This window comes from Ylistrum balloti, unplaced genomic scaffold, assembly GCF_031769215.1.
Source record: "Ylistrum balloti isolate Yb309-2 unplaced genomic scaffold, AGI_CSIRO_Ybal_v1 Utg370542, whole genome shotgun sequence".
Taxonomy (NCBI): domain Eukaryota; kingdom Metazoa; phylum Mollusca; class Bivalvia; order Pectinida; family Pectinidae; genus Ylistrum; species Ylistrum balloti.
Window position 1 is genome coordinate 221,448 of NW_026782344.1, and position 14,669 is coordinate 236,116.

The following is a 14,669-nucleotide window of genomic DNA, read 5'->3' on the forward strand; positions in this document are numbered from 1 at the left end:
TCTTTGAAAGACCTTTCAGTGGAGTAGCAGGTGTTATTGTTTTTTTGTTGCTGCGATGAGTGTTCATCATCAATAGGAAGAGGGGTGTGGCAGCTAAATGAGGTGAGTATCCATGTACATGTTAGGTGTTATAAAACAGCGTTATGTCACACCATTCATAATTCAGATATTTCTGTCTTTACCGAGTGCACTTTACCCATAATTTTTCTTCTTGATCATGGCTAACGCTGAGATTAAACTTAAGTTTGTTTAAAACAGTCTGGGTGGTAAGAACAAATATTATTGAAAATGTGTATATGATTATAAGATATGTAATATAATATACAGTTTACTTATAACCACTGATGTGTTACAAATTGATTTTCTTAAAATGTTTTTTTCCAAAGGAATAGTTATAGGGGGAGCTATTTATCCGTTTATTTTGGAAATATATTTTCACGAACATCTAACAAGATATTAATTCTATAATTTCGGAAGTTACTGGACTTGGACCGTCTCTGCCTACCATGCAACAGTGAACACCTGAAACAAGACACTCGTCGGATTTGAACGTCATCTCCACTACCCTGCCAACCATGTCAGCATATTTGCCATGGAGAGGTCAGATCGATACCGTCAATTTTCCACGAGGAGGTAACCAAGCTGCGGGATGATGACTGGAATGACGAGACAAGGTCCGTTGTCGAGTAGAATCCTACATTCAACACTGTAAGATCAGCACCCTACAGAGTCAGACAAGACTACTACTGACATCAACCTTGATGGACGATAAACTTGTCCAATCCGTGATGCCCGAATCCTTGCCTTTACCACTTCCCGGAACATGACAGACCTTACTGCTGCTGACAAGATCTACGGTAATAGGACCTACATCCTATTATAAAACTACTGGAGGTGGTCATAGATGAATGCAACCTCCCGATGTCTACAACAGAATACCGGACTCCCGACAGCCTACAGAGAGAACGAAGATATTCGGAGGTTGATCCGTCAAGTCATTCAGCCCCCTGATCCAACAGCAATAGGTAGAGGATCTGCTTTGTTCAACGCACTAGACGACTTGGAGCATGCTGACATACTAAACAACACAGGGTCTTTCACTGACTACGTAGTCAACCAGGGGACTGAGAGCGACCATGTGGAACCATTACAATACAGATGGACCCCCGTACCACCAACCAACTGGAGTCTTGGCACGTGAAACTGAAGAGGTAGATTAAACATGCACATGCTTTCAAGGAAATTGAGGCAGCCAACGAGATCGGCAACATTCAACATAAACCAGATGGAAGCCAGCGACCTTGTTCCAGGAAGTATCGAAGAATTGACTCGCGAACAGCAGTCCTTTAGCAGAGATTGAAAACCGGTGCCATTGACGTCATGGAGTATGCTGATGTCCAACCTTTTGTACCCGGGAAAAGATTCCTGTATCTTCCCCAAAGCCTGGAGTAAGATACTATATTTCATTATTTCGAGTGTTTTCTCTTTATTTCAAATACTCTTTCAGTTAAATTTCTTTTTATTTCAAATATTAAAGTTTAATTTCAGTTATATTTCTTTTTATTTCAGATACTTTTCTTTTTAAGTCTTGTTTTGGGTACTTTATTGTTTAACACTAAAATTATTATTATTTATGTAAAGTATGGTAATTAAGTTCAATATTTTATATCATACGGAATCTTATAGGCGCCATCACATTTTATATCTTATTATTTCGACTTTATTTTATTATTGATAAAAAGCTACATCGCCTTATCATAACTTATTTTATTTACAATTAGATATTTAGGTACCTATCGTAACATAAATATCCAAACTTGTAAGTTTTAACTTTTAATTATACTCTTAACTCTTTTTAGAGAGAATGGAACCATAAACGATACCAGTTATCATTACAAGGCTTGTTTAGATAATACACTTACATTCTAAAATACTTGTAATTGATTGAGCAAAATTTGCACCAAAATCAGACCTTTCATAAAGTATATTTCGAGGCAAAGCTTGGTTCGTAATTTCCATGCTACTAGTATTAAAACTGCTTTAGGACATCGATTCTGTTATGCTTTTAATTATTACATAGTTATTATGTTCTTTAACTGCAGATGTGTCTGCTGCTTATGATGTCGGTACATTTCACTTGTAGAGAATGTATCAAAGTAGTTAAGTGAACCTTGTTCGATATTAATTTAATTTAGGATATACGTACTATAAAATTATTGGCCTTCTCCAACTTTCTTATAAAAGCATTCTCAGCTTAGACTTAGTTTATGTAGGAGTAGAAGATGAGGTTAGTGCTATAGATGTTGTCAGGGAAACAAGAAAATTTAGAGTCGAAGGAGGCATTGATTACCGATACAAAGCAAGTCATAGAATATTGAACTTGTGAGGATTCCCGGTGGCTCAAAGAACAACCATGCAAGCCATAAGACTAATCGATCTAATCGGTGCAAGAGATCTAAGGCATTGTCGGCTACTTAGAAAAGAGCACAGCAATCGGTGACCAAATTATATAATTCATATAGATAGCCATGACAAACTTAAACCCTTCGGAATTGCTATTCATGGCGCTATTGATGGTTTTTCTAGAAGGGTGATATGGCTAAAAGCTGGGTTTACAAATAACGACCCAAGATATATTGCAAGACTCTACATGGAGGAAGATGTTTAGTGCAATATATGACTACTACGATGTATTTGTGATGATTAAGGCACATAGGACACGTTACTTGCAAGCATTCATACGGTAATGAAATCTTTTAACACCGATGAAGATTTAGAGTTTCCAGCATTTATGTTAGGACCGTTCACGGCAAATCAACGTATAGAATGTTAGTTTCTAACCAATGCAGTCATTAATTTCTGGGGAAAATTGTTAAAGGATATGAGAGATTCTGGGATGTGTGATCCAGTGCATATTAAATGTGTAAGATTTTGTTTTATGAGTATTATTCAGAGGCAGTTGGATGACTTTACTAAATACTGGAGCATACACAAACCACAAGAAACAGAGAAACACCAAACTCCAAATGTCATGCATTTTCTTCCAGAGGCCTACAAGACGCACGATTTCTCATTTCCAGCATCTGTCACCAGAGATGGTATAGAACAGATCATGAACATAGTTACTTTTCCATACCCAGCATTTAGATGTTGTGACGAAATTGCAGAATCAGTTACAATATTATCATGTATTAGACGAACTGAATTGATGCAGCCACAATATATCGAGGTCTGTGAATGTTTAAAGCTATATTAACGAAATTACTAAAAACAAATACAATTTTTTACATGTTTATATGTAAAGTTAAAGACGTTTGTAAATGGAAAAAAGAAAATCATTAAAGTTTATGAGATGACATAACATTGATTTTGGCATTTCATTTGCCATCCAAACGGTAAGTATATGAAAATTTCAGCCTTGTTGATATTTGAGATAAGTATTACAATAAAATAAGGGAAGTCCATGTTCGTTACCTTGTATCGTTAATTCCTTACACAAGACATCATACTTGCTAGGCATGTGATGATTGTCTAGTCAAGTTCAATATCGACGAGTCCATACCAATACATTAAAGTCGATAACACGTTAGAATAATTCGGCAAATTACATCGATTCTCGGGGTTAAAGAATTCACCAGGAGAGTCTACTACCATGTATATTGGAAGATGAACGCAATACATGCACATGTTTGTTATTACTTTTGAAGAAAAAATTGGAAAGGGAGACATAGTTTACACCTTTTGACATTCAAACAGAATTTATATACCATCTGTGGAGCCATCATCGCTATCTTAACATTTGTTCATGACATAAGTGAACATCTATAGATACTACTACAAACGACACAATCAAAAGTACTGGTTTGGTGAAAGGGTGCCCCATTGGACAGGTGAATCTATTTCACTTAATCGTTCTCAATATTTTACATTTTTAATTTAACAGGAAGTTACATCCCGGCCTAAAGTAGACGATAAAAGATTTTTTTTAAAAATTTCAAATGTAAAGTATGAGGGAAAGGTCATCGGTGAAAGAAGACAGAGGGAGAAAAGTTATGTATTATTGATTGAGTCGACTGTTCTGGTGAGTTAGATAGAGGGAGAAGAGATGTGTATCAGAGATGAATTCGACTGTTCTGGTGTTATTGATAGAGGGAGAACGGGTTCTTAACTCTGACCACTCTGACCACCTAAACCTCCACATCGTGCTAGACAGGAGATTTATAAAAAAAAAATAGTTTGGTATATTATAAACTTCTTCTCACCAAATTACTCTTTTATTTGCAAAATAACTCTTGGTGTTGGAAAGTATGAAGTTTATGAATATTGGTTTATTCTCTGTAACAAGGATGCAAGACGAAACAGATGTACCAAGAGCATTAACGGTGAATGTAAATATAAATGAAAATATATACCTATATACCTACTTTCCATCGATTTCCGATACGATATTAGAAACCACAGCGACCACCTTCGCTGTGTGCATTAGCTATATGTTTCATTGAAACAAAAAGTGTTGGATGGGGAACAGAGGGGGACACTTCAGACCTCCAAGAAACTCACTATTACATGTATAAATTCAATATGGAAAGTATAAGCTCGAAACAGTTTTGGGTCAATTCGATTGTCCATTTTTTCAGTAACAACGTACGTGTATACCAATTGTTAAGGATAGGATTTTCATTCTATATGATTATACAGGATACTGTTCTGATGACTGAAAGTTGGTACATGTGTGAGCTGTGTGCCAAAACATCATTTTAATTCTGAGAAACCCCGAGGATCTAGTGCATTTTGTTCAAGTGTCAATATTTAAAAATGTATGATTTATATCCAATATAGTTTTCTTACATATCCGACATAGAAGTTTATTCGCTTCTAAAAGCACACAGCATAGTATTTCGCCAAGTCACACTACACCGAAAACGGACGAACCAGTTGTTATTTCACTGAAAGGTAAACAGAGAATAACACACATTTTTAAGGACTTTCGTGTAATTGGTCATGATAAAAGACTTCCTCTCTTCGGCGTTGGTATTATCAAGCCAGGAATTGCTCTCTAGAAACACATGTTGAACAAACAGTTTTATAACAATACCTGAAAGGGGAATATGTTAATTTAGTAAGATAGTAACTTGATGAGGCAAAAGAAGGTAATCATTCTTCTGTGTAGCTTCCTCTGATTTTAGAGAGGAAATCATCGTTTTTAATTAAAGGAAAAACCCTAATTATGAGAAAGAAAATTGTCAAATAAATGAATTATAATAATTCATCGATAATTATGTATAGTAATAATGTAAGATTGTTTCATGCCCCGACGTGTTGAATAGAATATATCCGACACGGGATGCTGATCGCGAGGGTTTTGACAAACATGCAGAGGACAGAACTCTCCCAAACCCTGGTTTAAAAGAGTAATGTTTCTCAAACTATAAATGCAAATTTCAGTGAATTTGACCCATTTTCCCCCGCCAATCAGCCCCTCAGGTCAGCCGAGGCCAATATGTGCATCTCATTGCACTGTCATCTTATACTAATACTTCTAACCAAGTTTATACTATTTCTAAATAAAGATATACAGATCACGCTCAAAAATTCAAGTTTCCCATATAAATTACAGGAAATACAGTAAATTTCAGTCCTTTCCCAAGGGGAAATGTGAGACCCTAGTGTCATGAAAATTACAGCACCGTACATTTCCATCCATGAAGAGTATTTGGTGCTAATTTGTCTGGGTATTAAAGAGAGGATTTTGTTATTAAGTAGTACATCTATGTCCATAGACTTTGAAATATATCATTTTCTTATTCAGATATTTATGTCGTGTTAGATAGTTGTGCGTATTAAAGCGTAAATGGGTTTTACCTTTTTATTCCTTATTGTTAAGCGTTTTAACGACTGCAATTGTTTTATTCAATACCTCTTAATCTATTTTACGATGTAAAACTTAATCAGCTTTATTGTTCAATACTTTTCACTGAAAAGTAAAGATAAATGAGTTGAATTAAACGTTTTGATATTTATGTTACGATAGGTACTTGTAAGTATCTAACTGTAAATAGAATGAGTGAAGATATTGGGATGTTAATTTTTATCAAGAAAAATAAAGTTAAACCGTACGTTATGGATAAAAATGATTTTGAAAAACCTCAGATGTTTTTGAGAATTAGTCTTCTCGTATATTGAGAAAATATATATCGATCCTAACTCTTTATCATTTCTGAACATGGTCTTCTCTAAAAGATGAAAGCATAAGACGTTCTACTATACCATGCATACATATTGGATTCAGTATAAACTCTTATACATTCTTCTAATAGCTTATGAATCAATGGGCAGTATGGTAGTCCATCAAGTTAAATTTTTAACATATTTTTATCCCACATATACAAATGTCAACTCAACATTTGTGTATGTATTGTGTCAAACATTAAAACCGAATGAAATTTATGTGTTTACGAAATAAAAACATGTCCATATATGACAACTTGAAACACAAATCTGTCAGTAATACTTCGTCCCACATTAAAAGTATAACAGTAAACATAGCAGGTGTTTACAATCAAATTCCCATAGTAAAACTAAATTCTTCAAAAGGGAAGTTAACATTCTCAAATAAAACTTACGGAAATACAAAGAATTGTTCAATATATTTCACACAGAACATGATAGTACAATCACACGGAAATATCTGTTGGGGATTCCCCCGAAAAATAGGGCATGTATTAGATGTAGAATACAAGAACAAAAGTGCGTGTTGGATCTCTCAAGTTAACAATGCTCTCTCTTATGCTGATTAGTTCAAGCTACGGACCAGTTACCACATACCACATTCCACAGCTGGTATCAGCTTTCTCTACACGAATTAGATTTGTTATGTCCTCGTTACATATTTTACTGTGTTGTGATAAGATTATAAAGGCATTACCTGGCATCATACCTATTGGCCTTACCGTTTGACAATCAGCATCTTGTAAAAAAATTAGGTCACTTCTAGAAGCCAAACTTACGAAAAACAAGTTTTTTGTCTATTCTTATTTGTTGTATCATAAGATAAGGATTGTAATGGCTGTGTGATATTGAATTGTCCCAAAGTGATATCGATGAGCGTATAGCAATGGCAGATAAGAATGTGGAAATTCTGTTATTTCACTTTCTGATATATCAACAATAATGTATTGGTTTGTATTGACTTAAGATAATCTTACATCTTTACTCACAACAGAACCATCACATAAACTCTTTAATATAACAAAATGTAGATTGAGTGACAGAATTTCATTTTCTGTTTTGTATACTTTTTGTTTCGTAAAAAATTCATCTTGTTTCCCCGACTGAAATCTGGACATATTGCTGTGGACTCGATTACACTAATGTCTTTACTGGATGATGGATGTCAAGGAACACATCGTTTTCAGAGAACATGTGCCAGTTAGGATTTTAACTAAGCTATTTTAATGTCCTTGATATGATTTTCATATCATAATTTCTTTATTTCGTTTTTTTGTTTACTCCCTTCTCACACGAATGACAATATATTATTATATGTAACATCGATATACATAGAATGTGTTTTCCATGAAGAACAATGCTTAAGCCTATCTCGAAGACCTGAAGTACTCGTCTTGGCTTTCTAAAATCGTTCCTTCGTTTACATCTGCAATAGTTAAATTCATTTTGAGTGCTTTTGGTGATTTTGCTACATCATTATGTGCAGCTGTATTGCATCATTCTGGAAAAGCGATATCTAGCTCAGACATGATGTCGTACAATTTATGACAGGTTAATACAATACACGAACATTGCTATAGTAACACTGATGCGCTATCTGAAACCAAGGACGGAAAGACATAGATTAACATTGTCTATCTAGTGTTGTTTTTAGATAATTATATTCTGAGTGTCTTTCCATGTGTATCGTTTCATGTATCAAAGATATAAGATATACATGTCTTTAGCAAATATACAGCACAATACGTGCCCCTTCCCGTCGACTAGTTTTTACATGAATTCATTTACTCGCGTTTCGCTGTATCAAGCATTTTATATTCATTACGTTGCAAATATACTTTGTGCGTGACACGTATTAATTTACAACCACAAAGAAAATAATTTAATGTCGATTCCTTGAGACAAATTTAGGAAACTTTAGATGGTACATTAATGCTTAAGTATAACGTGAGAGAATAGATTTGGTTTAGATATTGTCAGCGCAATCATAGTGGAGAATGACATTTTTACAACGTGTTGAAGATGATTGTTTTGTCTACTTATCGTAATAACTAAGTTCAAAAACATTTTTTATTATTATTTATTGTTAATCTATTTCCACATCTTTAGATTTTTTGATGTGTAAATATACAGAAAGTGAAGAAACACAGCAATATTACTTGCTCTAATGTAAACACAGTCTAAAGCTAACCACGCCTCACACGGTAAGACAAGGGTGAGCAATAACTGTACAACAGATCAGTGGTTCAGATTCAGAATTCTGAATACTATTAAGGAAAGACAATTATGCGATTCTGCTTGCTGCGTATATTAGTAAAATAGCTTTCATCTATCTGGGCTAACTGTAATCGTATCTTAAACAGAGTTATAACTATCAGTAATAGATATATAACTCCTTAATATATATTAGTTCTCTAAGTCCTCCCGCTGATGAAGACAATCGGGTGTGTTGTTCAACTTAACATTTCGTGTGATAGAGATTGATTATATTTGGTAAACAGCACGTAGCTATCTGAAAAATCTATGTTCCAAGTCTATATTTCGTCATCAGCTCATAAACATCAACGGTTCGTATTGAACTCCTAAGATATTTTACTAAACCTGCACGGCTATAACATTGCCTGTGAAATCAAGATCCTTACATCGACATTTGTTGACGTCAAAATCTTTATGTGATCTACCACTGACGAAGATATACCTAATATCAAATATTTCCTTAGTTAAGGCGAAGTCAGCAAAAACAATGAGATGACTATTCGTGTTCAATTCTTTTCACACACAGAAACATCTAAATCCTCCATATCGTTTACCACATTGCTTTGATGATTTTCTATTTTTAGAAGAAGGTACGTTATTTTTCGAGATCAAACTTTGAGCATATTTACCATCATTATTTAAAGACATTTTCCCCTCGATCAAGCTGTTCTCGCTTAAAGCACTGCAATTAATGTAACAACTAAGTATCTATCTTACGTTTATATACCTATAAAATGTACTTGTGTCTTTGACATGACGTTTGTTGATTTACCCATACAAATACACTTTAATATCACATTCCGACATGTTCATCACCAATGTATTATCAACAACTTCATGTATAACGTAAACAATTAGTTGTACCTTACACGTACATCGATCAATTTAATGTAGATGTTTTTCGTTTATTCATTTTTTGTTGAAGATTGAAGCCATCTTGCAGGTAAAGATATTTACAGAACATCTACACAATACATTTCCCAAAGAAGGATGATTTTGACCCACTTTTATCGTATCAATAAAAAAAAAAAAAAAAAAAAACATTGCCCGCGGGCAGGTAATTTTTAAAATATGACCAATATATCTATATACTTCAAATATGCATTCAAAATTGAAATCCGTTTTAAATGCAACCGTAAAACAAGAAGTATACAAAGACAGCTTACCTTGTTCTGCAGACTTTGGTAATTCCAGTTCCAGAATTGGTGAAATGTTTTGAATATTTCTTCTACCTGACGTGAAGACAAATGGAGTTCTTGGTCCCCAATCCATTTCAACCTTTTCTTCTTCTGATTTACACAATTTATCTCCTGTTTCTTCTGATGAATAACACCCTATTCCTATATCGTTTTTTGGTATGGGATATTCTGCCCCACAATTATCTCCACTAGTACTGATGCTAGTCTCATCCCTGACACCTGGATATTCCGTTTCCTGTATAGTAGACAGGTGTACTGATTTGTGCTTTTTCGGTAAGGCGGACAGGTGAGAGATATTATGATCGATAGTTGAAGCCGTCATCATGAGGTCAGATACCGGTCTGTCCACACTTACCGGCCTGCTAGACGGTGTTCCCGTGACAACAAATAACGAATCTCCCATTGTCATCATTGTCCCCGTATCAAATTGGCAATGCCGGTCCCCAAGTATGTCTCGCTGGATAATTCCCGACTGTTTCTGCTGTTCATCACAATAACTGGTCCTCGGGGATGATAACAATTTTTCATTCTCATTACGATATGGGGTTTGGTCTATGTCAGCTGAAATTGCCCAATTTTCGATGACACGTTGTTGTCGACTGTCTTCATGTTTTTCGCCCGACTGACTTGGATAATTCAGGTACCACATATACTCCACCCAATGCTTGGCGGAGGATTTGACTTTGCCTTCTAACCATTCCTTGGAACCTGGTAATGTATTAGAGTAATGGCAAGGTTCCGTTTCTTTGGCAACAGAATGGTCATCTCCTGGGTGTTGGTCAGCTACATTATGTAAACCCTGTCTGGAGCCTAGAGGGTGAACGTTCTGATTATTAAGTATTTCTTCTTGCAGAAATTCCAATTTAGAATTTTTATCTTCCGTATTGATTGGAGTTTCATTTTCATGAACAGTAAGTGTATGGCGATTCCATTGTCTTGGAATATCATCGTTCAATACACCACCGGATGTCAACTTTTCTGGTATATCAGAAAGCGATCCCGAATCACAATGGGTAGTCGGAATGCCTCTATTTTGAAACAACTCCAATGGGGACAAAGCGTTCTCACAGCTACTCAGAACTTCTCCGTCGTGAAGTTCATACGATGAAGATAAAACGCCCTTTTCGACTATATTTACTGGCATCAAATCCTCTCGGCTTTTCAATGTGTCTCCTGTCGCATTTACACATGACGATGAAACATTACGGTAATTCTGATGGTCTTTTACTACGTACTCATCAGAGAGCTTCGCCGAAGAAGGGATAACAAAAAGGTCGTTATTACCGTCAGTCTCAGACGAAAAATTGTCATCTACTTGACTACTGGAGGCACAATAGTAACCCCGATCTGATGTGTGATTATAGAGGATATCGTCCATAGTTACCGTATTGGGTACACTGCAACGGACCGTATCCATGTTACACCTGAGCGTTTCTCCGCTGTTTCGGAGTGTTGTACTCCACTCAGATTTATTAAGGACAATTTCAATGTCACCTTCAGAAGCCGACGTGGGACAGTATGTAGCATCCCGACAGCCACAATACGCCCCCGTCATAAGACGGGCGGAGGAACAAAGACAACGGAAAAGTCCTACGCTCGCGGAGTTGCGGTTTTCATCGTTAAATTTAGCTGTCAATTTATGGTCGTTAACGACAGATATAGAGTTTTCTTTGTTCATCTTTTTTTATAGTCCGTTTAATGGTGGTTATGGCTCCTTATTTACCTCCTTGGTGTTACTTAACTGTCTTATAGTCATTATATTGGTAGACACATCCTTCACTTTAAATCATATGAATCACCAGCACCATTAAATATTAAATAACATCCGTTCATTAATGATTATCCATGATTTTCAGTAATTGTTCTCGGGTGGAGCCGCACATCCATGGAAAAGCATCCATCCGTGAACGTCTCCATCCAATACATCATATGTAAGGACATAATGCTCTCTCCTTGAATCACATCTTATTACCAAGTCAGCCAATAAAAAGCAGGACAAAACCCACAATTACACATACGTTTAGCTACGTTGTGATGACATAGTGATATAGACGCCCCGATGTGGGAGCGCGTCTAATTGGGAGCGATATAAGCTTCGTTGTGTCGGCATATTGAGGCCTAATTGGCTTTTTTATCAACTTGTGGAATGTTTAGCAGGTATGCAGTCAGGTTAAGGCCGTGTCTTCCAACGGTTTGGTTCGGTGTTTTTAAGAACTATCCTTGCACCGATGAAATATTGTAAACATTACCTGCCATTTTGTATCGCCATTATTAAAAAAATTACGATAATAGTGTAAAGAAAACTTCTAAACAATACATACACATAACTTATCACGTCTTAATAAGACAAAATACAAACTTAAGAATAGTACATGTAGATAATGAGAAAATCATAATCAAAATTTTACAATAATTAAGATTGGAATCAGAAATCTGCATTTTTCGCACCCACAAGGCCAATGTGAACGATACGTTTTTGTGTATATTGAATGAATGTAAACTGTTTCCATGGTTACTGGTTGCAGATTACACCCCTGTCTCAAATTACAACATAGTGACTACATCCTGATCGACCGACGGTCAATAGCTCTAGCTCTCAAGCCCGCTGGCTGAAAATGATACTGTTCCCTTCCCAAATAATTCCGTTCCCTCCCCAAATAACACAGTTCCCTTCCCAAAATAACACAGTTTCCTTCCCAAATAACACAGTTTCCTTCCTATATAATACAGTTCCCTTCCCAAATAATACAGTTCCCTCCCCAAATAACACAGTTCCCTTCCCAAAATAACACAGTTTCCTTCCCAAATAACACAGTTTCCTTCCCAAATAACACAGTTCCCTTCCCAAATAACACAGTTTCCTTCCCAAATAATACAGTTCCCTGCCCAAATAATACAGTTCCCTTCCCAAATAACACAGTTTCCTGCCCAAATAACACAGTTTCCTTCCCAAATAACACAGTTTCCTTCCCAAATAACACAGTTTCCTTCCCAAATAACACAGTTTCCTTCCCAAATAACACAGTTTCCTTCCCAAATAACACAGTTTCCTTCCCAAATAACACAGTTTCCTTCCCAAATAACACAGTTTCCTGCCCAAATAACACTGTTTCCTCCCCAAATAACACAGTTTCCTTCCCAAATAACACAGTTTCCTGCCCAAATAACACAGTTTCCTTCCCAAATAACACAGTTTCCTTCCCAAATAACACTGTTTCCTTCCCAAATAACACAGTTTCCTTCCCAAATAACACAGTTTCCTTCCCAAATAACACAGTTCCCTTCCTAAAATAACACAGTTTCCTTCCCAAATAACACAGTTTCCTTCCCAAATAACACAGTTTCCTTCCCAAATAACACAGTTTCCTTCCCAAATAACACAGTTTCCTTCCCAAATAACACAGTTTCCTTCCCAAATAACACAGTTTCCTTCCCAAATAACACAGTTTCCTTCCCAAATAACACAGTTCCCTCCCCAAATAACACAGTTCCCTCCCCAAATAACACTGTTTCCTGCCTAAATAATACAGTTTCCTTCCCAAATAACACTGTTTCCTGCCTAAATAATACAGTTCCCTCCCCAAATAACACAGTTCCCTCCCCAAATAATACAGTTCCCTCCCCAAATAACACATTACCCTCCCCAAATAATACAGTTCCCTCCCCAAATAATACAGTTCCCTCCCCAAATAATACAGTACAGTTCCCTCCCAAATAACACAGATCCCCAAATAATACAGTTCCCTCCCAAATAACACACAGTTCCCTCCCCAAATAACACAGTTCCCATCCCAAATAATACAGTTCCCTTTACCAAATAATACAGTTCCCTCCCCAAATAACACAGTTCCCTTACCACCTAATACAGTTCCCTCCCCAAATAATACAGTTCCCTCCCCAAATAATACAGTTCCCTTCCCAAATAATACAGTTCCCTTCCCAAATAATACAGTTCCCTCCCCAAATAATACAGTTCCCTTCCCAAATAATACAGTTCCCTCCCCAAATAATACAGTTCCCTTACCACCTAATACAGTTCCCTCCCCAAATAACACAGTTCCCTTACCACCTAATACAGTTCCCTCCCCAAATAACACAGTTCCCTTACCACCTAATACAGTTCCCTCCCCAAATAACACAGTGACACAGCATATGTTCCCTAAATAATACAGTTCCCATCCCCCATAAATCCCACCTAATACAGTTAACACAAATAATAGTTGTTCCTAAATAATACAGTTCCCTCCCCAAATAACACAGTTCCCATAATGTTCCCCCCAAATAATACAGTTCCCTCCCAAATAACACAGCATATGTTCCCTAATACAGTTCCCTCCCCAAATAACACAGTTCCCTCCCCAAATAATACAGTTCCCTCCCCAAATAATACAGTTCCCTCCCCAAATAATAAATAATAATCCCCAAATAATACAGTTCCCATCCCAAATAATACAGTTCCCATCCCAAATAATACAGTTCCCTTCCCAAATAATACAGTTCCCTTCCCAAATAATACAGTTCCCTTCCCAAATAATACAGTTCCCTCCCCAAATAATACAGTTCCCATCCCAAATAATACAGTTCCCTTCCCAAATAATACAGTTCCCTTCCCAAATAATACAGTTCCCTTCCCAAATAATACAGTTCCTCCCATAATACAGTTCCCTCCCAAATAATACAGTTCCCACCAGTTTCCCAAATAATACATTTGAGTTCCCTGGACATAGCGTTCCCAAATAATACAGTTCCCATCCCAAATAATACAGTTCCCTTCCCAAATAATACAGTTCCCTTCCCAAATAATACAGTTCCCCCAAATAATACAGTTCCCATCCCAAATAATACAGTTCCCTTCCCTTATAATACAGTTCCCTGGACAGTAATACAGTTCCCATTAGGTAACACAACGTGTACTTCCATACATTAGAGAGTTTCCAAATAATACAACAGTTGATCCCTGGACAGTAAGTTCCCAAAATACAGTTC

The 14,669-nt window shown here is 36.3% G+C and overlaps 1 pseudogene; it reads left to right on the forward strand.

Moving 5' to 3' along the window:
* Window positions 1-2,413: 2,413 nt before the first annotated feature.
* Window positions 2,414-3,963, forward strand: LOC132556061 (uncharacterized; annotated as a pseudogene).
* The last annotated feature ends 10,706 nt before the right edge of the window (window positions 3,964-14,669 follow it).